This window comes from Musa acuminata, chromosome BXJ2-3 (assembly GCF_036884655.1).
Source record: "Musa acuminata AAA Group cultivar baxijiao chromosome BXJ2-3, Cavendish_Baxijiao_AAA, whole genome shotgun sequence".
NCBI lineage: Eukaryota > Viridiplantae > Streptophyta > Magnoliopsida > Zingiberales > Musaceae > Musa > Musa acuminata.
The window spans coordinates 18,032,533-18,056,362 of NC_088340.1; the positions used below are offsets into that span (position 1 = coordinate 18,032,533).

Here is a 23,830-nt window from a genome sequence, read left to right on the forward strand (position 1 = left end):
TTTTCTAACGACTTTGAGCTATTAATAATCTTTGGCATATAATTCGAATATTATCAGCATCTTTTTGAATTAATTGAGGCCCCAAAAGCTTCCGTTCTCCCACCTCATGTCACGCCCCTAAAAATATCCATGATATTTAAATTTTTTTTTTCGCCACAACTAACCCAGGATCCAAACACACATTTGAGGTCACTAAGAAAACATTCAGATCAAAATTTTCACTTCTATAATCTATCAATTCATAACCCTGTGCAATTCATAAACATAGCACACATCACTCGATAATTTATACAATCTGAACTCAACTCATCAAAATAAAAACCACAATATAAATCCACAAGTGGGGAAATCTATGCAGTCACCACAATCATCGATTTACCATAAGTTCATATCATTACACGAATTTAATTTAACATTCCAAAACCCTATACATGAGGGATCCTTTAACTTACACAAAATCCACAGGTTTAGATTCATAGTCACATTTCATTAGATGCAACGTAGCTTATACACAACTACATATATGCTAACAAAAGTTCTGCCCAACGTCTTCTAAACTTTCCACTGCCTCAGCCCATTCTTAACATTTAAGCAGGCGATACGCTATCCTGAAAAATTTATCAACAAATGGGGTGAGCATAAAGAGCTCAGCAAGTGACTAACATATCCATATCAAAATAGTACAATTTCCAAAGAGATGCAGTTTCAAACACAAAGCAGAATATACGATTTCGTATACATAATATCATTAGGAGCAGAATCATAATTGTCCTTTTTAATCATACATATTTGGTTCCTGACAGATGGGGCATAGAGTAATTGGAGCATATCAGAAACAAAGGAAACATATCGGAGCTTATCAATGGCATATAAAATGTTCCAAATCACATCAACGACATATGGAACATTACGAAGCAAAATCAGCAGTGAATGAAGCATTTCATAGCATATCAAACTCATATGTCGTATAGAAGCTCAAACGTCGTCCTTGACGTTGCAATCATATCATAACTATCCAGAGCACGAACAGAAATAACTCACCAAAACTCTGGATGTCATATCAAACATATAGAGGGTGTAGTGGGATCTCAGTCAGAATGTGATTCATCCATTTCTGAATGACCACCTGACAAAAGTCTCCCACGTCTGGGAGCTCCATCCACCCACGTCTAGGTGAAGTCAAAGGGGGCCGGCAGAGCATCGCAGGCTCTAAGCAATATCCCACAAAGCGGGACCCCACAAAGCGGGCAAATAAGCGCATACCAGAATATCCCACATAGCGGGACCCCACAAAGCGGGCAAATCAGCGCATACCCTTTACCATTTCTGGCAAAGGTCCAGACAATCCCACACACCAGAGTACAAGAAGGCAGTTTCAACAATAAGTAGCATATAATGGAAGCACACGCGGAGCAACCAAACGTACATGTGCCTTTTCAAAAGCAGTGTGATGCAAGGAACGAATCTCTCACAAAAGTATTCATTTTAGGAAAGAAATGAAAGCAAGAGTGTACAGGGATTCCAAACAATCATAATCAGCTCAATTCCAATAAGAAGATCAGGCGAATTCAAGTATCCAAAGGAAATGGAACAGAATACGCGAAATCGACCAAAGCTCGATTTCGGACAGAATTCCAGTGACACATCAAACAAATATTTCAGAATAACAATTATGCTCCAATACCCATAAGAAGGCTATGGTCGAACCATATATCAATCTATATTCGGATGGAACAGATTTCATATGAAACAGGGCTCCCAACACAGAGTTACCTCTGATTTGGTAACACAAGGTCAAAATCACAATCACTGTTTTGCAGAATTTATAAGGTCAGATTCAACAGACGATAGGGTGGGCAATTGAACTCTAAAATTTTCAAACTATATTTCAAAAGAGAGAATTTCAAGTCTAGTTTCAAATAAAATCAGTTTGGTACAAACTAGAATTTTCAACAGGGAGTTATAGGCGTTTTAGTATCGAAAGGTCAGAAATCTTGAACTCTGTTTTACAGCGTCTATAGGCTCTTTTGAAACAAATTTTTGGGTAAGTATTCGGTGTCCAAAATCTACAAAATCGGTGTCAAAAGAAATATATACGAGTCTAATTTCAAACAAAAATAGTTCCTGCCTGAATCCTCATTCTGTACTAAAACTTATAGCTGAAACAGTGCTTAGGGGTCAGTTTACCGAAAAAAAAACTTTCAGAATCCATGGTTTTATGTCCAAGGAGAGACATATCAGTTTCTAAATAGAAATCTTCCAATTTATTTTGAATCAACATAAAAATAGAGTCTAATACTGCTGTAGGATGGGGTTAGAACACTTGCCTTTGGAAATTTTGACCCGAAATGACAAGATTAAAGCAAGAACCCTAAAAGCCCCAATTTTCTTTCTCTTCTTCTTCTTCTTCTTCTTCTTCTTCTTCTTCTTCTTCTTCTTCTTCTTCTTTCTTTCTTTCTTTCTTTCCCTGATCACCCACAAGCAGCCTCCTCTGCTTCCTTAAGAACGAAGGCAGAGAGGCTTAAGCGGTGGAATTTGTCATTTGGTGCATTTTGCAGTTTAGTCCTTATTTTTATCATATTCACGATTAGGTCCTTAGGGTTTACATATAGGTCCTCAGATTCTTTCTTTTCTCTTTTTTTTTTGAACAGATCTCCCAAATCTTACAAATAAGTTACCTCTGATTCATACTCTATTTCTTTTGTCAATTAAAATAGATGCTTACGTTATCACCAGAAATTTATACGAACATTCGGAAATGAGGGGTGTTACACCTCATCCCAATATACAAGTGATCTGCACTTTTTTCCATAAAGAGCTTCAAATGGAGCCATCTATATGGTAACTATTATTATAAGAAAACTCAATTAGACGCAAGTGCATATCCCAACTCCCACCAAAGTCTAAAGCACATGCTCTTAAGAAATCTTCAAGAGTTTATATTGTCCTTTCAGATTGACCATCAGTTTGGGGGTGAAAGGCTGTACTAAACTTTAACTGTGTGCCCAAAGATTTTTGTAGACTTCCCTAAAATTTAGATGTGAATCTTGGATCTCTATCTGAGATAATGCTAACTAGCACCCCATGATATCGAATAATTTCCTTAATATATAAGCTTGCTAGTTTATCCAATGAATACTTCTTCTTAATAGGGAGGAAGTGAGCAGATTTAGTAAGTCTGTCTACTATTACCCAAATTTCGTCATATCCTTTCAGAGTCTTGGGTAATCGTGTCACAAAATCCATAGTGACTTGCTCCCACTTCCATTCAGGAATCGAAATCCTTTACAACTTTCCCGCAGGTACTCGATGTTCTATCTTCACCTGTTGACATATCAGACATTTAGAAACAAACTCTACTATATCTCTCTTCATACCATGCCACCAATAGTTTTGGCATAAATCTCGATACATCTTAGTAGTCCCGGGATGAATGTTAAATTTTGATCTATGTGCCTTCTCCAATAATTGCATCTTTACTGGATGGCTTTCGGGAACACAAAGTCGATCATGGAATGTAATAGAACCATCTTCGGCTTGGAGGAATTCAGGTCTAGATCCTTGAGCTATTTCCTTAACTATCATTTGAAGATATGTATCTTCCTTCTGACCTTCTTTAACCTTTTCCACCAAATATGATTGTGCCATCAAACACACAAGAAAACCTTTATTTTTCTCTGATAAAAGTTTAAGTTTTAAGTCTGCTAACTTCGTAATCATAGAATTCCTTTAAATATTCATATAGGCTACAAGACTATAGGTATTTCTGCTTAAGGCATCAGCAACTACATTAGCTTTCCTAGGATGGTAGTTGATATTAAAATCATAATCCTTTAGAAAGTCCAACAACATTCTTTATCTCATATTTAAATCTTTTTGTGTGAAAATATATTTAAGACTCTTATGATTTGTGAAGATTTCGAAAGTCTGTTCATAAAGATAATGCCTCCAAATTTTCAGTGCAAAAATGATAGCTACTAACTCTAAGTCATAAGCAGGATAGTTCTTTTCATGAGGCTTTAATTACCTCGATGCATAAGCTACTACCCTCTTGTTTTGCATTAGAACGCAACCAATCCCTTGTAGTGAGGCATCACTATACACTACAAAACCTTCTCCCCCTGAAAGAATCACCAAGATAGGAGCACTGGTTAATTTCTTCTTCAATTCTTGAAAACTTTGTTGACATTTATCATCCCATATGAGTTTTATGTTCTTTTGTGTCAACTTGGTCAATGGTACTGCTATTTTTGAAAAGCCTTCTACGAATCTTCTATAGTATCCAACCAAACCCAAAAAGCTTCTAATCTCTGAAACATTAGAAGGTTGCTTCGATTTTATCACAGCTTCAATCTTCTGTGGGTCAACAGATATACCAGCGCTCAAAATTACATGACCCAAAAACATAATTTCATTGAGCCAGAAGTTGCACTTGCTTAACTTGGCATATAGTTTTTCTTACCTTAGGACTTCTAAAACTATCTTAAGATGGTGTTCATGCTCTGCTATACTTTTGGAGTAGATCAGGATATCATCAATGAACATAATTACAAATTTATCAAGATAAGGGTGGAACACCCTATTCATGAGATCCATGAAGGCAGCTGGTGCATTTGTGAGTCCAAAAGGCATTACTAAGAATTCATAATGACCTTATCTTGTTCTAAAGATAGTTTTTTGTATATCTCCTTCCCTTATCTTCAGTTGATGATACCCGGATCTCAAATCAATCTTTGAGTATACCTAAGTACTTTGAAGTTGATCAAACAAGTCATCTATTCGGGGAAGAGGATATTTATTCTTTATGGTCACTTGGTTGAGCTGTCTATAATCGATGCATAGTCGTATAGATCCATCTTTCTTCTTCACAAATAGGACAGGGGCACCACAAGGTGATACATGCGTTGAATAAAACCCTTGTCCAAAAGCTCTTGGATATGTTTCTTTAACTCCAACTCAATTGGTGTCATTCTATACGGAGGTTTAGAAATAGGTGCAGTACTAGATAGGAGATCAATTATAAATTCAATCTGTCTATTTGGTGGTAGTGCAAGTAGATCTTCAGGAAAAACATCTAGAAAATCCCGCACAATAGGGATGTCCTTTGATACTGGCTTCTTAGATTCATCTCCAGAAATGAAGGCCAAGTATCCCTGACATCCCTTCAGTAATAGTTGGGTAGCACTCAAGGCTGAAATAATAGAAGGAAACTTTTCTTGAATCCCAATGAACTTGAAAGGTGGTTGATCTAGAAGTGAGAAAGTAACAGTCTTCCGAAAACAATCGATACTTGCATGGTATGCTGAAAGCTAGTCCATACCCAAGATAGCGTTGAAATCTTGAAATTCTAGTAGAATAAGATCTACTAGCAAATCGTGACTTTCAATATATCTGATCAACTATCAAAGAGTTTCCAATTGGTGCTACTACCATTAATGCATTATTCATTGTCTCACGATTCTTATGCAATTTCATAGCAAAATAGGGTGATATAAAAGAATGTGTAGAACTAGAATCAATAAGCACATATGTTGGCATACCACAGAGTATGATGATACCTTTAATAATAGATCCCGAGGCTTTAGCAAATTGATGAGTCAATGCGTAGACTCTTGCTTGTCCTTCATCTCTGGGTCATAGCTGTTGTTGTCCAGCTGTTTGGGGTGGAGCTCGACGTTGATGTTGCTTCCGTGGGTAATCCTTTGACATGTGCCCGGGTTGTTGACAATAAAAACATACGTGTTGTCCCATGGGGCATGAGGTGAAAACATGATCTGTCTTCCCACAGAAATAACATCTTATAAAAACTTGATTGTTAGGAGTTCCTGCTTGTTGATGCCCAAACTATTTGCCTTTGCCTTTCTTTAAAGGTCCAGAATGTGATCCCCCATATGCAGATGGTGCAGCATTAAAAGTTCACTTTCGATCCTTTGCTTGTTGTAATTCATTATACAATTTCTCCACTACCAGAGCTCGATTTAACACTTCAGCATATGTTGGTAAAATTAGTACTGCAATAGACTTTCTAATTGATGATCGAAGTCCTCTCTCAAAATGACGAACTCTTTGACTTTCATTAAAAGCAATATGTGGAGAGAATTGAGCCAACTCAGTGAAATGATGATCATATTCCATTACAGTTCTATTTCCATGGTGGATGTTAAGGAACTCTTGTTGTTTCTCAAAGCGAACTGAATCAGGAAATAACTGCTCATAAAATGCATCTTTAAATTGCTCCCAAGTTACCACAATGAATCCTAATGAACTTGAAAGGTGGTTGATCTAGAGGTGAGAAAGTAACAGTCTTCCGAAAATAATCGACACTTGCATGGTATGCTGAAAGCTAGTCCATACCCAAGATAGCGTTGAAATCTTGAAATTCTAGTAGAATAAGATCTACTAGCAAATCGTGACTTTCAAAAGTAATAACACAGTTTCTATATCTGATCAACTATCAAAGAGTTTCCAACTAGTGTTACTACCATTAATGCATTATTCATTGTCTCATGATTCTTATGCATTTTCATAACAAAATAGGGTGATATAAAAGAATGCGTAGAACTAGAATCAATAAGCATAGATGCTAGAATATAGGGACTAAAATTTCTGACCTCTTGTTGCTTAACTGCTTATAACTTTCTGCTGTGAATTCAGATTCATACAAAATATGATTTATTCGAAGCTAGACTCAAAATTTTCTTTGTATATACCTTATTTGAAATTTTTAGAGTAAAATTGCTAACTGAAACATCTGCTTTCATCAACCCTATGGATTCAGTAAAACAGAGCTAATATTTTTAGACCTTTCGCTATGAAATTATCTGTAACTCCTTGTTGTGAATTCCAATTCTTGTAAAACTTGATTTGCATAAAACTAGATTAACAATTACCTATTTTATATAAATTGGAGCATAATTGGTTATCTAAATAGTTCATACAATGTTCCTATCAAATTCTACCAGAATCGAGCTTTGGTCGATTTCGGCTTTTCTTGTTTCTTCTTTTTGGAAACCGATTTCGGCAAAAACAATTACTTTAGTTAAGTTTTACATTATTACCTTAAATTTCTATATACTTTTGTCCTTTATTTATTTGTACATCTGCAGCTATCATCTAAAGTTCATGTTTGCATCGTAATGATTCGGCACATGCATCTCATTGTTTTGCATTTACTTTTGATATGTGCCACTTCCAGTTTCATTTCTTTGGACATTGAATTCATCTAGCTTTCTTATTTCAATTGAGCTATATGTGATTTCTTGAAATCCTTGTATGCTCTTGCTTTTGTTTCCTTTCAAATCTGAATACATTTGTGAAAGATTATGTTTGTATCGTATTGACTCGAAGGCATATTTATATTTCGTTGTTCCGCATGTGCTTCCGATATATGCTAATTTCATTATTCATACTGTCCCTTTGTACTCTGGTGTTTGTGGGATAAATGTGAACCTTTGCTAGAAATGGTAAAGGGAGTTATGCTTAGAGCCTGCGATGCTCTGCCAACCTCCTATGACTTCACTCAGACATGGGTGGATGGAGCTCCCAAACGTGGGAGGCTTATGTTCAGTGGTCATTCAGAAATGGATGGACCATATTATGTTATGATCCCACTTCACCTTCTATGTATTTAATATGATATCCAAAGTTTTGGCTATGTTTCTATGCATGCTTTGGATAAGAATGAAATGAATGCATCATCATGTGACATTTGAGCTTCTATTCATGTTTTGTTCTTTGATATGTTTCTAAAATGTTATGTCTTTGTTATGCCTTGAAATTACCATATGTCATTGATATGCTCCTTATGTCAATGATATGCTCCAATTATCCTTCCTCGATTATATGAACAAAACATGCTTTGAACGAAATGACATCGTAATTCTACACTCAAACAACACATGCTTCTGTTTCATCTTGTATCTCTGCTTTGTATTTTTGATACCTTATTTGTTTCAAAAACTGTCCTCTTTGCTATGGATATGTTAGTCGCTTGCTAAGCTTTATATGCTCACTCCGTTGATATATAATTTTTTCAGGATAGCTTATCGCTCGCTAAAATATGTAGTTTGGGTTGAGACAGTGGGAAGCTAGAAGATTTTGGGGCAAATCTTTCGTACTTGATATCTTGATGTTGTATAAGTTCCTTTTATGTGTATCAACGACAAATCTAGATTGATGTATCCTGTAAATATTTGAAAAGTACCTCTCATGTTAGGATTTTGGGAATGTTAAGTTAAAATTATGTAATGAATGATATAAACATGTGGTACATGTTGGTTTTGTAATTGTATAGATTCTCACAACTATGGATTTATGATGTGGTTATGGTTTAGTGAAGTTGCCTTTGGATTTTAAGAATCATCTAGTGACATGATGTATGATTATAAACTGCACAGGTTTTGTGAATTGTGGATTGTAGAGGTGAATAACTTGAATATTTTTCTTAGTGACCTCAAATGTATGATTGGATCCTGGATTGTTTGTTGAATTATAATATTATCAATTTTGAGTTAGGTTCACACCTCCCGAATGAAAATTAAATTCGGGGGGGGGGGGGGGGGGGCGTAACAGAGTGGTATCAGAGCATGGTTTGAGGATCACTGAAATATTTTTTATGTTGACATGCAAAATATATTGAGGTCTAGTGAACTATAGTGATTGGTGAAAATTTTTTTTGATGCATTTTAGGAATCTAGGATGACGAGGACATTTAGTCCTCCTACTTCATCTGCTTTTGATTAATTAAGCGCGATAAAAGGGTTGATCGGGGATATTAAATCAGAGTGGCGTAGTAGAAGCATGGTGAACCTAATACATTGGTAGCAAAAAAATAGATAATGCGATTGGAGAAGATATTTGATGTACAAAATTATTCTGATGATCAAAAGAATTTCTAGAGATCAAGGATAGGAATAGCAAGGACAAGTTCACCAAAAAAAAAAAGATTAGAAATGAATCAGAATGTGATAATAAGAGGGTCAAGACATCATCGATTTGAAAAGGGAAGTCACCATAAAAGATTCAATCCTATGTATGATACGAGTTAGATTATGAAGTAAGTTTGTATTTGTAGGTAACTGGAGCCTATTTTGCTTGTGGAAATTTGGATCATAAAATAAAAGACTGCCCTTTGAATAAGAAAAAAGAATCACTGCCTCATAAATCATCAGCCCATGTCAGAGTGTATGTTATCACGGAATATGATTCTAAAACTTCTGAATTAGTGGTCAAAGGTACTATTCATGTTTATGAAAGAATGCAAATATTTGTTTGACAATGTGTCTCATCTATGATTTGATTCGCAATATTTTGCTTATCACATGGGCATTCAACCTAAACCACTGGATTATATGCTATATGTAAATACGGCTATTGGGGATTGTTTGATAACCTGGTCATCTTGTTTGATTTTTATTGGAGAACATGAACTTCTTGCTGATTTGGTTCTCCTAGATATTTAGAGTTTTGATATTATACTAAGTATGGATTAATTATTTTCCAATCATACCGGTATAGATTATTATACAAAATGATCACTTTTTGTATACTAGATCATCCCATCTTTTATTTTAAGAGTATTGGGCATGATTTACCTCCTTGCCTGATGTATTTCCAGATGACTTACCTAGTTTACCTCTAGATAGAGAGGCTGAATTTACTATTGATTTGGTCTATGGGACAACCCCAATATCTAAGCCTCCTTACGGAATGGCACCACTTGAGCTAGAGGAATTGAAAAAGTAACTACAACTATTAGATAAGAGTTTCATTCGACTCAGTGTTTCACCATGGGGTGCTCCAGTGCTATTAGTTAAGAAGAAGGATGAAACATTAAGGCTTTGTATTGATTATAGACAATTGAATTAGGTAACCATCAAAAACAAGTATCTCCTACCCAGAATTGATTATTTGTTTGATCAATTACAAGGTGCACAAGTATTCTCCAAGATTGATTTAAGGTCAGGTTACTATCAGTTGAAGATCATGAAGGAGGATATTCCAAAAATAGCTTTTAGAACTCGATATGGTCACTATGAATTCTTAGTGATGCCTTTTGGTTTAACTAATGCCCCTGCAACTTTTATAGAACTGATGAATAGGATATTTCAACCATTCATGGATGAATATGTGATTGTATTCATTGATGACATATTATTATATTCAAGGAGTAATCAGGAGCATGAGGAACACTTAAGAAATATATTATCCATACTAAGAGAAAAGAAGTTGTATGCAAAGTTCAGCAAATGTGAATTTTGGTTGAATGAAATTACTTTCTTAGGCCATGTGATTTCAGGGAAGGGTATATCTGTTGATCCAAAGAAAGTGGAAGCTGTGGTTAAGTGGGAAGTACCAACAAATGTGACAGAACTTAGAAGCTTCTTGGGCATGGCAGGTTATTATAGGAGATTTGTGAAGGGATTTTCTCGAATCGCTCAACCTCTCACTAAACTCACTCAAAAGAATGTGAAATTTGTATGGGGTGATGATTGTTAGCAAAGTTTTCAAGAGTTAAAAAGGAGATTGACCAGTGCCCCTATTCTCACTATTCCAAGTGGTGATGAGGGATTTATGGTTTATACTGATGCCTCAAAAAAGGGCCTTGGATATGTTTTGATGCAAGAAGGGAAAGTGATTGCTTATGCTTTTAGACAACTAAAGAGTTATGAACTGAATTAATCCAACTCATGATTTGGAATTGGCAGCAATTGTTTTTGCTCTAAAGATTTTGAGGCATTACTTGTATGGGCAAACATTTGAAATATTTACTGATTATAAGAGTTTAAAGTATATTTTTACTCAAAAAGAGTTAAATATGAGGCAGCAGAGATGGATAGATCTTCTAAAGGATTATGATTGTACCATTCGTTATCACCCAGTTAAAGTTAATGTTGTAGCAGATGCCCTTAGTAGAAAATCTATAAGTTTTATGACGACTTTGGTTGTGAAGCAATGGAAGTTATTAGAAGAGAATTATGATTTAAATGTTATGAGAAAAGGGTAAGACTCAATGATATTAATGGCCTCCATCAAAGTGCAATCTAATCTCATTCAACAAATTAAAGAAGGACAACTACGAGATCGACGCTTGATCTACTTAAGGAATGAAGTAGATGCTAGTCATAGGTGCTCAGCAAGCCAATCACGTGAGTGATGGCACGTGTGACTTGATACATAATCTTTTTATTTATTATATTTTGGCGTATATCACTTTATAACTATTGCATAAATGCATATATATATTGTGATGTCCTTGGATTTGTGCAATGGGAATCGGATCGTGATGAGATCACGATAATGAGATCGATTCACCTTTAAACACAGATCTTAAATAATCCCGGTCATAGGTTACTCGAGAGGGACATCGTGATAACTGAACAGACTGGTGTGCTGTATACCCGTCCATATGATAGATGCAGCTGGTCTCATAGCTGCTTGTGTAGGGACAATAGGGATACAGTACAGGTGCTCATTGGAGAATGAGTTCACTGATTGATCCGCTTACGGAATGCTGGATGGTTGATGATGCCTTATTGTCAGACAGCGATTCCGTAGTCCTAGTGGTGTATTTGGTCTTTAGACTTGAGACACCAAGGATGTCCTGTATGAGTGCTCTACTCTTTGATACCAGACTTATAGGTTTGGTTGTCCTAGATCTAGTACAGCTGGTCATTGGGAGTGGTAGTCGACCTTACGAGAGCTATTAAGTGTCGATAGAGGATCATCCACTCTCGGCATCATGAGAGGAATATCTCATGTGTTCTTGCTCAGACAAATCCCTGGCCAGGATCATTCGGGTTGAGAGAGAAAGAGTTCTCCCAGAGAATCTGATAAGAGCGAGACTCGAGTAGAAACCGTATGGGTCTGACAACACCATGCTCGATATACGGTCTCCGGGATATTAGATGGATGAGGGACTATAGGTACACGGTAAATGAGGACAGACAGGTCCAATGGATTGGATTCCCCTGTATCGTCTAGGGACTACGACGTAGTGGCCTAGTACGTCCGTAGTCGATGAGTCAAGTGAATTATTATAGAGATAATAATTCACTGAGTTAGAAGGAGTTCTGACAGGTATGACTCATGGCCAGCTCGATATTGGGCCTAGAGGGTCACACACATATGGCAGGCATTGCGATGAGTAGAGGTTCAGATATGAGATATCTGACGGAGCCCTTGTCTTATTGGATGCATATCCAATACCCACTAGGGGAGGACCCATTAGGGTTTGACAGTGGGCCTCTATAAATAGGAGGGATTCAGAGCCTCATAGGCTAGAGTCTTTGCTTGCCTTTCCTATTCTCCTCTCCCTCTCCACCTCAGAGCAGGCCTGGAGTTTTGAGGAGCGTCGTCGCAACCCTGCTGTGTGGGTCACCACTAGATAGGAGGATGTTTGACCTCCTTCACCCTCTCCTAAGAATCTGCAAGGAAACAGGGATATATGATCTCCCTAGGTAACACAATATACTCTATACGCAGTTTTAAGTTTCGCGGATTTTGCGCATCAATCTTCGCACAACGACGAACATCTTTTTGGGAATCGGGGATTTTGTTTTCTTGTTCTTCCGCTACGCATATGATGTCGCCCCCAAGATTTCCCAACAGTGGTATCAGAGCCAGGTTGTTTGTGCGAATGATTGGTTTTGAACTGCGTGTGTTGTGTTTAGGAAGAATTTTGACGTCAAAATCGTTGACGAAAAAACAAGGAAGGGCAGCAACAGTTGCTGCCCTCGATCTGCGTACGTGCAGCGCAGCCGAAGGCGGGCAGCACAGGGGCTGCGTCTGCAGCAGTCGGCCGGCGGCCTGCTTGCAGCAGGCTTTGCGTCTGGCGGGGCTGGCAGCCCGCGGGCAGAGGCTCCTACTGTTAGGATCGGAGCGGCACTAAGAGGGGGGGGTGAATTAGTGCAGCGGATTAAAACTTCAATTTTATCAAAATCTTTCGTACGATAAGAACGGAACTTGAAAAGTTTAACTTGAAAGCGTATTCTTAAAGTTGCGTAGCAAGGGTAATAAGGAACTAAAGCAGTAAGAAGATTTGCAGTAATGTAAATGACAATAATAAAATGCAAACCAGAAATTACGCCGATTTTTAGAGTGGTTCGGTCAAATGACCTACTCCACTTGCGAGGCCCCTCTTCGATGAGGCTCCCACCTTCCACTAGCAAGTCTCTTGAAATGGAAGGGTAAACACCCCTCTTACAACCTTTTACAAGCAGCTCAACCTCTTACAAATTTTCAATAAGAAAGAAGGAGGAGAACTCTCTAGCAAATTGAAAACAAGACTTGCTAAGACTTTCTAAGACTTTTCTCTCAATCAAAATGCTTCTCAAAAGTTGTAACCTCAGCTGCGATTTGAGGGGTATTTATAGGCCTCAAGAGGATTCAAATTTTGGGCTCCAAAATTTGAATTCTCTTAGGGTTCCCGGTGCTGGAGGTTCCACCGCCCAGCGCTCGGGTGCTGGACGGTGCAACCGCCCAGCCAAGGAGGTGTCACCGCCCAGCTAGGCGGTGCCACTGCCTACAGTGTTTTCAGCCCGACTACAGTGTTTTCAGCCACTAGTTGGGCTTCAATCTTGGCTCTCTAGTTCGCTGGTTTAGCTTAATTTTTAGCCTAAACCAACTCTGACTTTGGGCCCAGTTGGCCCCTAACCAGGATATAGGATTATCTCTTAATCCTAATCCTAATTACAAGTGGACTACATAACCAAAACACATCCTAAGCAAATTTTCAACCGCGAACGTCGAGTCTTGTTCTGGCAAGCTTTCCGACGAACTTTCTGCCGACGGGCTTCTAGCAAGCTCCCGAACTTGTGATGACTTTAATGAGTAGCCGAGCCTTCTCGGTAATCTCCGTGAACCTCCGACGATCTCTTCGGCGAACTTCCGAAAATTCCGACAGGTTCCCGATTTCTTCTCGGTTGGTTCTGGCAACATCTCCGACGATTCTTCGGACTCTTAAACGTCCATCGAACTTAACTCCGGTATTCTCACTTTGTGTTTTCTGGTTATCGTAGTTAATCCTGCACACTTAACTCAATAATATGGATTAGATCAAATAACCCATCAATTGATTTTATCATCAAAATCCGAGATTCAACAATCTCCCCCTTTTTTATGATGACAATCAATTGATGACGGAGTTAAACGTAACTCCCCCTATCTATATGCCATATTATGAGAAGATAAAACACTTGAATTTCATCATTGAATTCAAGTATAAACCGATAAGCTCTAACCGTAGAACTTATCGTTATTCTCATTAAGCATAATGTAAATGCGAAACTTTGATGAAAATCTTTTTCAAGTCGAAAGATAAGAGACAAATTTTACTATGACAAGAGATAAAGATTTTCAACTTGAATTGCATGATTATACATTTTAGACATGCATTCAATATGATCAATCAATCTTACGATATTTTCAAAGATTTTGCAAGGCATATAAGATAATCATCGATCGATCACTTTTCTCAAGGATTTTGCAATTCATATTTTGTCATGCTATTAAGAATGATATAAGTCATCACTTTTCTCCCCCTTTGTCATCAACAAAAAGGAAAATGAGACTTGAAGCACATATTTTGTCATACAACGATTTTATCATTGAAAATTAAGTATGCAAAAATATTTACGCAGAGTTCATTTTAGAGGAAAATTCAGCATGCATTCATATTATCTAATCTCTTCTTTCTATGAATAACAGAAATTGTAGATGTATAAGAGAGAGATTGGGATAAAAAAATTCAAATAGTAATTTCACGAAGTCAAGATCATAATTCGAATACAAACTCATTCAAATCGTCAAATTAATGAAAATCTCAACATTACTTTTTAATCATCACATAAGGCATTTAAAGAATTTTTGAAACATAGGAGAATGATTAATTTAAGCATACAATGTTTCAATCAAATTCAAGTCATGAATGCTAATACTTTCATATTTGTAAGTATCAATTCATGAATGCCAAAAGATATTATTTGTGATTCCAATTTTGCAAGATCAAGATTATGATTTAGATAAAACTTATTTAAATCAAATTGCTAACTTGAAATTCATAATCAAGTCATCAAAGTCAATTTCGAGATTTCACAACATGTCATATGGAATTTGAAGGAGAATGAGAGATGGAAAGAAGATGAAAAACTTTACGGAAAATCCAATCAAACAAGTTTATTGTTTAGGGACAATTTAACATACCTAATTCCCTTCTAATGAATTCAAATTGGTCTTCATTCAAGGCTTTTGTGAATATATCTGCTAATTGATGCTTTGTGTCAATGAATTCTAGAACAACATTATTGTTAAGGACATGATCGCGTATGAAATGATGCCTAACGTCGATGTGCTTAGTTCTAGAATGCTGAATTGGATTTTTAGTAAGACATATGGCACTAGTATTATCACATTTTATGGGAATATTTTTAAAGTGAATTCCATAGTCTTCTAATGTATTTTTCATCCAAATGACTTGTGCACAACATGCACTTGCAGCTATGTATTCGGCTTCTGCCGTAGATAGTGCAACTGAATTTTGTTTCTTGGAAGTCCAAGAAACAAGTGCATGTCCTAAAAATTGGCATGTTCCGGATGTACTTTTTCTATCTATTCTGCATCCGCCAAAATCGCCATCCGCATAGGCTATTAAATCAAATTTTTCAGATTTTGGATACCATAATCCTAAATTTGGAGTTCCTTTAAGATACCTAAATATTCTTTTAACACTTTTGAGATGAGATAATTTAGGATTTGATTGAAACCTAGCACAAAGTCCTACACTAAACATAATATCCGGTCTAGTCGCGGTAAGGTAGAGTAGACTACCTATCATTCCCCTATATATTTTTTGATCGAAATTTTCACTATTTTCATCCATATCTAACTTAGTCGCAGTACTCATAGGGGTGTTTATTGCTTTTGAATTATCCATGTTAAATCGTTTTAACAATTCTAATGTGTATTTAGATTGGTTAATAAATATACCATCCTTAAGTTGTTTGATTTGTAATCCTAAAAAGAAAGTTAATTCCCCCATTAAACTCATTTCGAATTCATGACTCATAGATTTGGCAAATGATTCACATAGTGATTCATCCGAAGAGCCAAAAATAATATCGTCAACATAAATTTGCACAATAAGAAAATTATTTTCAAAATGTTTAATAAACAATGTAGTATCAACCTTGCCTTTGGTAAAATTATTTAAAATAAGAAAGGAACTAAGCCTTTCATACCAAGCTCTAGGAGCTTGTTTCAAGCCATAGAGAGCCTTAGTCAATTTGAATACATGATTAGGAAAAAGAGTATTTTCAAATCCGGGAGGTTGTTCGACATATACTTCTTCGGAAATAAAACCATTTAAGAAGGCACTTTTAACATCCATTTGAAATAGTTTAAAATTATTACTACTAGCATAGGCAAGGAGCATCCTTATGGCTTCTAATCGAGCCACGGGAGCGAAGGTTTCTTCGTAATCGATACATTCTTCTTGGTTGAAACCTTTGGCCATTAATCAAGCCTTGTTTCTAACCACGATACCATTTTCGTCTTGCTTGTTTCTAAAGACCCACTTAGTACCTATGACTAAGTGGTCACTTGGTCTAGGAACAAGCTTCCATACCTCATTCCTCTCAAATTGGTTCAATTCTTCTTGCATTGCAATGATCCAAAAATCATCCTTTAAGGCTTCGTCAATGCATTTAGGTTCAATTTGAGAAAGGAAAGCGGCGTTAGCACAGAAATTTTTGAAAGAAGAACGAGTTTGAACCCCTTTTGATGTATCTCCTATAATTTGCTCTTTTGGATGAGCATCTACATACTTCCATTCTTTTGGTAAAGAAATTTCGGAAGAAGATGCATTCAAAAGGCTATTTTGAGGAGAGGGTTCATTTAAATTCAAATTATCAAAACCAAGATCATCATCAAAATCATTTTTCTTTAAATCGGAAATTTCATTAAAAACTACATGAATAGACTCTTCAATTACTAAAGTTCTTTTATTAAAAACCCGAAAAGCTTTAGAAACGGAAGAGTAACCAAGAAAGATGCCTTCATCGGATTTAGCATCAAATTTTCCTAAAGCATCCCTTTCATTTAAAATAAAGCATTTACAACCAAAAACTTTAAAATAGGAGATGTTTGGTTTTTTGTTATTCCATAATTCATAGGGAGTTTTGGATAAGGATGGTCTTATTAGGACTCTATTCATGATGTAGCAAACCGTATTTACGGCTTCGGCCCAAAAGTACTTAGGTAAACTATGTTCATTCAACATAGTTCTTGCCATTTCTTGTAGGTTTCTATTTTTCCTTTCAACTACTCCATTTTGTTGAGGATTTCTTGGAGTTGAGAAGTTGTGATTGTACCCATTACTTTCGTAAAAATTTTGAAAGTCACGGTTTTGGAATTCACCACCGTGATCACTCCGAATTGATGAAATCATGAAGCCTTTTTCGTTTTGAGTGAGTTTACAAAATTTAGAGAAACACTTGAAGCAATCACTTTTGTGAGCTAAGAAATAGGTCCAAGTGTATCTACAGTAGTCATCCACAATCACAAAGGCATATTTGCTTCCACCTAGACTTGTTGTATCAATTGGTCCAAATAAGTCCAAATAGATCAATTGTAATGGTTTAGTAGTGCTAATTTGATTTTTTGGTTTGAAGCTTGTTTTTATTTGTTTACCTAGTTGACATGCATCGCATACTTTGTCCTTAATAAACTTTATATTTGGAATTCCTCGTACTAATTCTTGAGATGAGATCTTAGATATTGTTTTCATGCTTGCATGGCCTAATCTCCTATGCCAAAGCCAAGCATCATCATTTACGGCGGAGAAGCACATTTCATTACTTAGTTCATCAAGATTGATGGTATAGACATTATTTTGTTTTAAAGCAATCATAGTCATGTTATGATTTGGTTTTTCAATAATGCACATATTTGATTCAAATCTAATGATGTAACCTTTATCGCATAGTTGACTAATACTCAAGAGATTATGTTTCAATCCATCAACTAGTAAGACATCATCAATGGAAAAATTAAATTTGTTACCAATAGTTCCCTTGCCAATGATTTTGCCCTTGTTGTTGTCTCCGAAGGTAACGTACCCTTCTTCTTTGCTAGTGAGCATAGAGAAATGAGATGGATCTCCAGTCATATGTCTTGAGCATCCACTATCGAGATACCATCTCTTGCTCCTAGCTTGTGGGTTTGTCTACAAAAGAGCATGATTTTTAGGTACCCATTTGATTTTGGGTGCCTCAAAAATTGACCCACTAACTTTGTTATTTATTATTGAATTCTTTATAGTTCCTTTAGGAACCCATATTAATTTTTGTGAACTAATTTTCCTAAATGGGCATTTGTAGGCAATATGTCCGGATTTGCAAAAAAAGTTGCATTTCATATAAGAGGAAACATGTAATGTAGGTCCTTTTATGAAAGTGGTAGGATTTTGATGTAATCCTTTTACAAATCCAATTCCATTTCTATTTGCGATGTGACCCTTGTGTGCAAGGATCATATCTAATCCTTTGCTACCAACCTTAAACTTGTTTAAGGTTTCCTTAAGAAGCAAGTTTTCATTTTTTATTGCTTCTAAGTGCTCACACTTAGAGCATGGAGGAGTTTGAAGACTATCAAACTTATCTTGTAGCAAAGCATGCTCTTTCTTTAAGATACTTAACTTCTTGCTAACAGTTCTACATTCATCAAATAATTCATGAAAAGCGATAGATAGTTCTTCAAAAGATAAATCTTCATTAAATAAATCACATACCTCTTCTCCTAACGCCATTAGCGCGTAATGAGCAACTTGCTCGGTGTTGGACTCCTCTTCTTCGGATGCGCTTGAATCATCCCACGTTGCCTTGAACGCCTTCTTCTTTGATGTCCTCTTTTTGGCTTGAGGATAATCGTTCTTGTAGTGTCCCAGTTTTTTGCATTCATAGCAAATCACTTGGTCCTTCTTTTGTTCAAATTTATTTTTTACATTATTTTTAAGTTTGTTCTTTCTTAAATATTTTTTAAATTTTTGAGTCAAAAGTGCAATGTCATTGTCACTGTCCTCATCACTTGATGTTCCTTTCAAGTGGTCTTCTTGTGATTTGAGTGCAATATCCTTCCTGTTCTTTGGAAGGGGGTTCTCGAGCTCGTCATGAGCTTGACATGTCATTTCGTAGGTCATTAGAGACCCAATGAGTTCTTCAAGAGGGAATGCTTTAAGGTCTTTGGCCTCTTGAATGGCCGTAACTTTTGGATCCCAACTTTTAGGGAGATCTTAAGATTTTAGTTACTAGTTCAAAGTTAGTAAAATCTTTACCAAGAGCTTTGAGTCCATTGATGACATCCGTAAACCGGGTGTACATGTCTCCGATGGACTCACTTGGTTTCATTCGGAAAAGTTCGTAAGAGTGCACAAGGATGTTGATTTTGGACTCTTTCACTCGGCTAGTGCCTTCATGAGTGACCTCAAGAGTTCTCCAAATATCAAAAGCCGAATCACACATTGAAACACGATTAAATTCGTTTTTGTCTAATGCACAAAACAAGGCATTCATAGCCTTTGCATTTAAAGCAAAAACCTTCTTCTCCGATTCATTCCATTCGCTCATCGGAAGAGAAGATTTTTGAAATCCATTCTCGACAATAGACCAAAGCTCAAAGTCCATAGAAATGAGGAAGATTCTCATGCGAGTCTTCCAATATGTGTAATCCGACCCATTAAACAAAGGTGGTCGTGGAATAAAATGGCCCTCTTGCATGCCGGAGTAAGCCATCTCTGTTGGGTATTAAACCAAATATGAGAGATAACCTTGCTCTGATACCACTTGTTAGGATCGGAGCGGCACTAAGAGGGGGGGTGAATTAGTGCAGCGGATTAAAACTTCGATTTTATCAAAATCTTTCGTACGATAAGAACGGAACTTGAAAAGTTTAACTTGAAAGCGTATTCTTAAAGTTGCGCAGCAAGGGTAATAAGGAACTAAAGCAGTAAGAAGATTTACAGTAATGTAAATGACAATAATAAAATGCAAACCAGAGATTACGCCGATTTTTAGAGTGGTTCGGTCAAATGACCTACTCCACTTGCGAGGCCCCTCTTCGATGAGGCTCCCACCTTCCACTAGCAAGTCTCTTGAAATGGAAGGGTAAACACCCCTCTTACAACCTTTTACAAGCAGCTCAACCTCTTACAAATTTTCAATAAGAAAGAAGGAGGAGAACTCTCTAGCAAATTGAAAACAAGACTTGCTAAGACTTTCTAAGACTTTTCTCTCAATCAAAATGCTTCTCAAAAGTTGTAACCTCAGTTGAGATTTGAGGGGTATTTATAGGCCTCAAGAGGATTCAAATTTTGGGCTCCAAAATTTGAATTCTCTTAGGGTTCCTGGTGCTGGAGGTTCCACCGCCCAGCCAGGCGGTGCCACCGCCCAGCGCTCGGGTGCTGGACGGTGCAACCGCCCAGCCAAGGAGGTGTCACCGCCCAGCACTTGGGTGCTGGGTGGTGCCACCGCCTACAGTGTTTTCAGCCCGACTACAGTGTTTTCAGCCACTAATTGGGCTTCAATCTTGGCTCTCTAGTTCGCTGGTTTAGCTTAATTTTTAGCCTAAACCAACTCTGACTTTGGGCCCAGTTGGCCCCTAACCAGGATATAGGATTATCTCTTAATCCTAATCCTAATTACAAGTGGACTACATAACCAAAACACATCCTAAGCAAATTTTCAACCGCGAACGTCGAGTCTTGTTCTGGCGAGCTTTCCGACGAACTTTTTGCCGACGGGCTTCTAGCAAGCTCCCGAACTTGTGATGACTTTAATGAGTAGCCGAGCCTTCTCGGTGATCTCCGTGAACCTCCGACGATCTCTTCGGCGAACTTCCGAAAATTCCGACAGGTTCCCGATTTCTTCTCGGTTGGTTCTGGCAACATCTCCGACGATTCTTCGGACTCTTAAACGTCCATCGAACTTGACTCCGGTATTCTCGCTTTATGTTTTTTGGTTATCGTAGTTAATCCTGCACACTTAACTCAATAATATGGATTAGATCAAATAACCCATCAATTGATTTTATCATCAAAATCCGAGATTCAACACCTGCGACCGCTTCTCCCACGGGGTGAGACGCCGCAGGGCAGCGGCGCCTGCCGCCGCTGCTCCCGCGGGCGAAACCCCCCCCCCCCCCCCCCCCCACAAGGGCGGTCGCCTGGCGGGACAGCACCGCCTGCGGGCTTTGCCCCGCCGACAGAACCGCCCGCGGAGGCGGCGGCGCCCGCGGGGTTGCCCACCTACAGCGACAGCGCCGCCAGCGGGCGTGCCGCTTGCAGGCGAGGGCAGCACCCTCGCCCCGCCGCACAGGCCACCGCCAGCAGGGTGGCGGTGACGGCAGCAGTAAGAGGGAATTAGGGTTTTGGGCAAAAAGATAGCTTTGCCCCTATGAATTTGAGAAATTCCAGTTTCTATCTTTTGTCAAAATTATGAAAATACCCTTAGGAATTGAGAAATTCCCTATATGTCCCTGATTTTAGAAAATATTAATTAATTAAAAAGTTTAGTTGATTATTATTTTTATTATTATCTAGTAGTCCTACATGATGATGATTATTTATACATGTGATGTATGATGTGTGGACGGATGATCATGGACCGTGTGATGTGTGTACTTGTGATTATTATTATTGAGGTCAGAGAGCCTCCATTATATTTCTCGTTTATCGTCGGGCCTGCGTGCCTATGATTAAGTTGTAATCACATGAGGAGGCGCAGAGGGAGTGTGGATGCGATAGCGGGACCCACGAGACGGACGATCGTGATGCATGAAGATGCATCAAGATGTCGACAGAACCGATGAGGACAAGATGGACGATCACAGGGCATGGAGATGCACCGTTGCACACATAGATCTTGATGTGAGTGATTAGGCCTACTGGCTCGGGCCTAATCATATTAGGTTGTGGTCCATGATCATCTGGTGTGATTGCTTATACACATACTAGATATGTATATATATTTGAATGCGATGTAGATATATATTAAATATGTATATGTGTGACATGTCATATTAGGAGACCAAATCATATAAACATCTCTCGATAATATTAAGTCGGTAAATGTGAGGCAATTAGATTGACCCACATGGCCTTCCATCGTTATGAGTAGGAATCGATTCCCGGTGTAGGTTGAGTTGGTCGAGTCCCTCGAGACTCACCTATATCGCGATTCGCTATCTTGCTTACGACATAGAGATGTCACCGGTGACCTGAGGGCATGGTATGCTTGGTCGAGTCCCTCGAGGGTATATCATCAAATCAGACTCATCTTGTAACGAAGGTGTTGACTTAACCGAGCATCATGGTTGGTCGAGTCCCTCGAGGCCATGGTGATTCGGAGGCCAAACAGGATGGGAAACACAAGGAGTTGTGATTGGCAAGAGTTACCTACCTTTTAGGCTTAGTGTGATTGGTCGAGTCCCTCGAGGTTACACTAAGACGCTGATTGGATCCTGATCCCCACTAGAAATCTACCGGAGACTTCTATTTCATATGTTGAGGGTGTCGCGTGACTCGTTAGTAAAATAGTGGGAGCATATTAAGATAGAAGTCCATATCTTGATAGTTTATTTCTTGCAAAATCTGCATGTTATTCATTTCTGCTGCGTCTTTATTTTCAGAAAATGTCGCTTTCAAATCCCTTACGTGGCATACTTGATGTCAACCGCCTCACTAATCCAAATTATACGGATTGGCTCCGTAACTTGAGAATTGTTCTCATAGGGGAGAAAATCGTGTACGTCATTGATACAATGATGCCTACGCCCGAAGAAGGGGCAAGCGAGGATGAGATCACTCGCTACGTGAAGTACATTGATGACTCCACTCTTGCTCAGTATTATATGTTGGGCTCTATGACTCCTGAGTTACAGAGACAACATTAAAAGATGGATGCCAAATCCATTCTCCTACATGTCCGCAAATTGTTTGAGGAACAGGGAAGGACTCAGCGATATGAGATATCCAAGATCCTCTTCCGCGCTAGGATGACTGAGGGGACACCGGTTCAGAACCATGTCCTAAAATTGATTGAGTGGATAGAGAAACTCACAGGTCTAAGAATGGTCCTAGAGGATAACTTGTGTGTGGATATTGTGCTTCAGTCCCTACCAGATTCCTTTTCACAGTTCATAATGAATTTTAATATGAACAAGCTTGAGGTGACTCTCCTAGAGATCCTCAATATGTTGAGGGAGACAGAGAGTACTATTAAGAAAGAGAAGCCAATTCTCTACACTGGTGAGACCAGAAAGAAAATGAAAGCAGAAAGGTCCCTTAAGAAGGGAAAGGGCAAGGGCAAACCAGGTAAAGCAAAGGTTGCTAAGAAAGACCCAGTAAAGGACAAAGGCAAGTGCTTCTACTGTGGTAAAGATGGGCACTGGAAGAGGAACTACAAAGAGTACCTTGCAGAGAGTGCGAAATAGAAGCTTGGAGAAGCTTCAGGTACATTCATGATCAATCTCTAATTGTTAGATTTTTGTGATAGTGCATTAGTATTGGATACCAGTATTGCTTATCACATCTATAATTTATTGTAAATTCTAGCAAAGTCGAGGGGAGATTGACGAGAGGAATATTGCATAAAGGTTTGTTTATGCTAGACACTACTCCATATATCATGAATGTAAATGTGTCCGAGAGGAAACGAGATGAGATGAACAGTGCATACCTATGGCATTGTAGGCTAGGTCACATCCATGAAAGAAGGATTTAAAAGTTGCTAAATGATGGATATCTAGATCCATTCGACTATGTGTCATATGCAACTTGTGA

General features: G+C 38.0%; 1 long non-coding RNA gene across 1 annotated transcript; it reads right to left on the reverse strand.

The window, feature by feature from the left end:
- Nucleotides 1–329: 329 nt before the first annotated feature.
- On the reverse strand, nt 330–2,452 carry LOC135606491 (uncharacterized). The gene is made up of 2 exons (XR_010484827.1): nt 2,328–2,452; nt 330–608 (listed from the first exon to the last, which is right to left on the reverse strand). It is a non-coding gene; the product is annotated as an uncharacterized LOC135606491 (long non-coding RNA).
- Nucleotides 2,453–23,830: the final 21,378 nt, after the last annotated feature.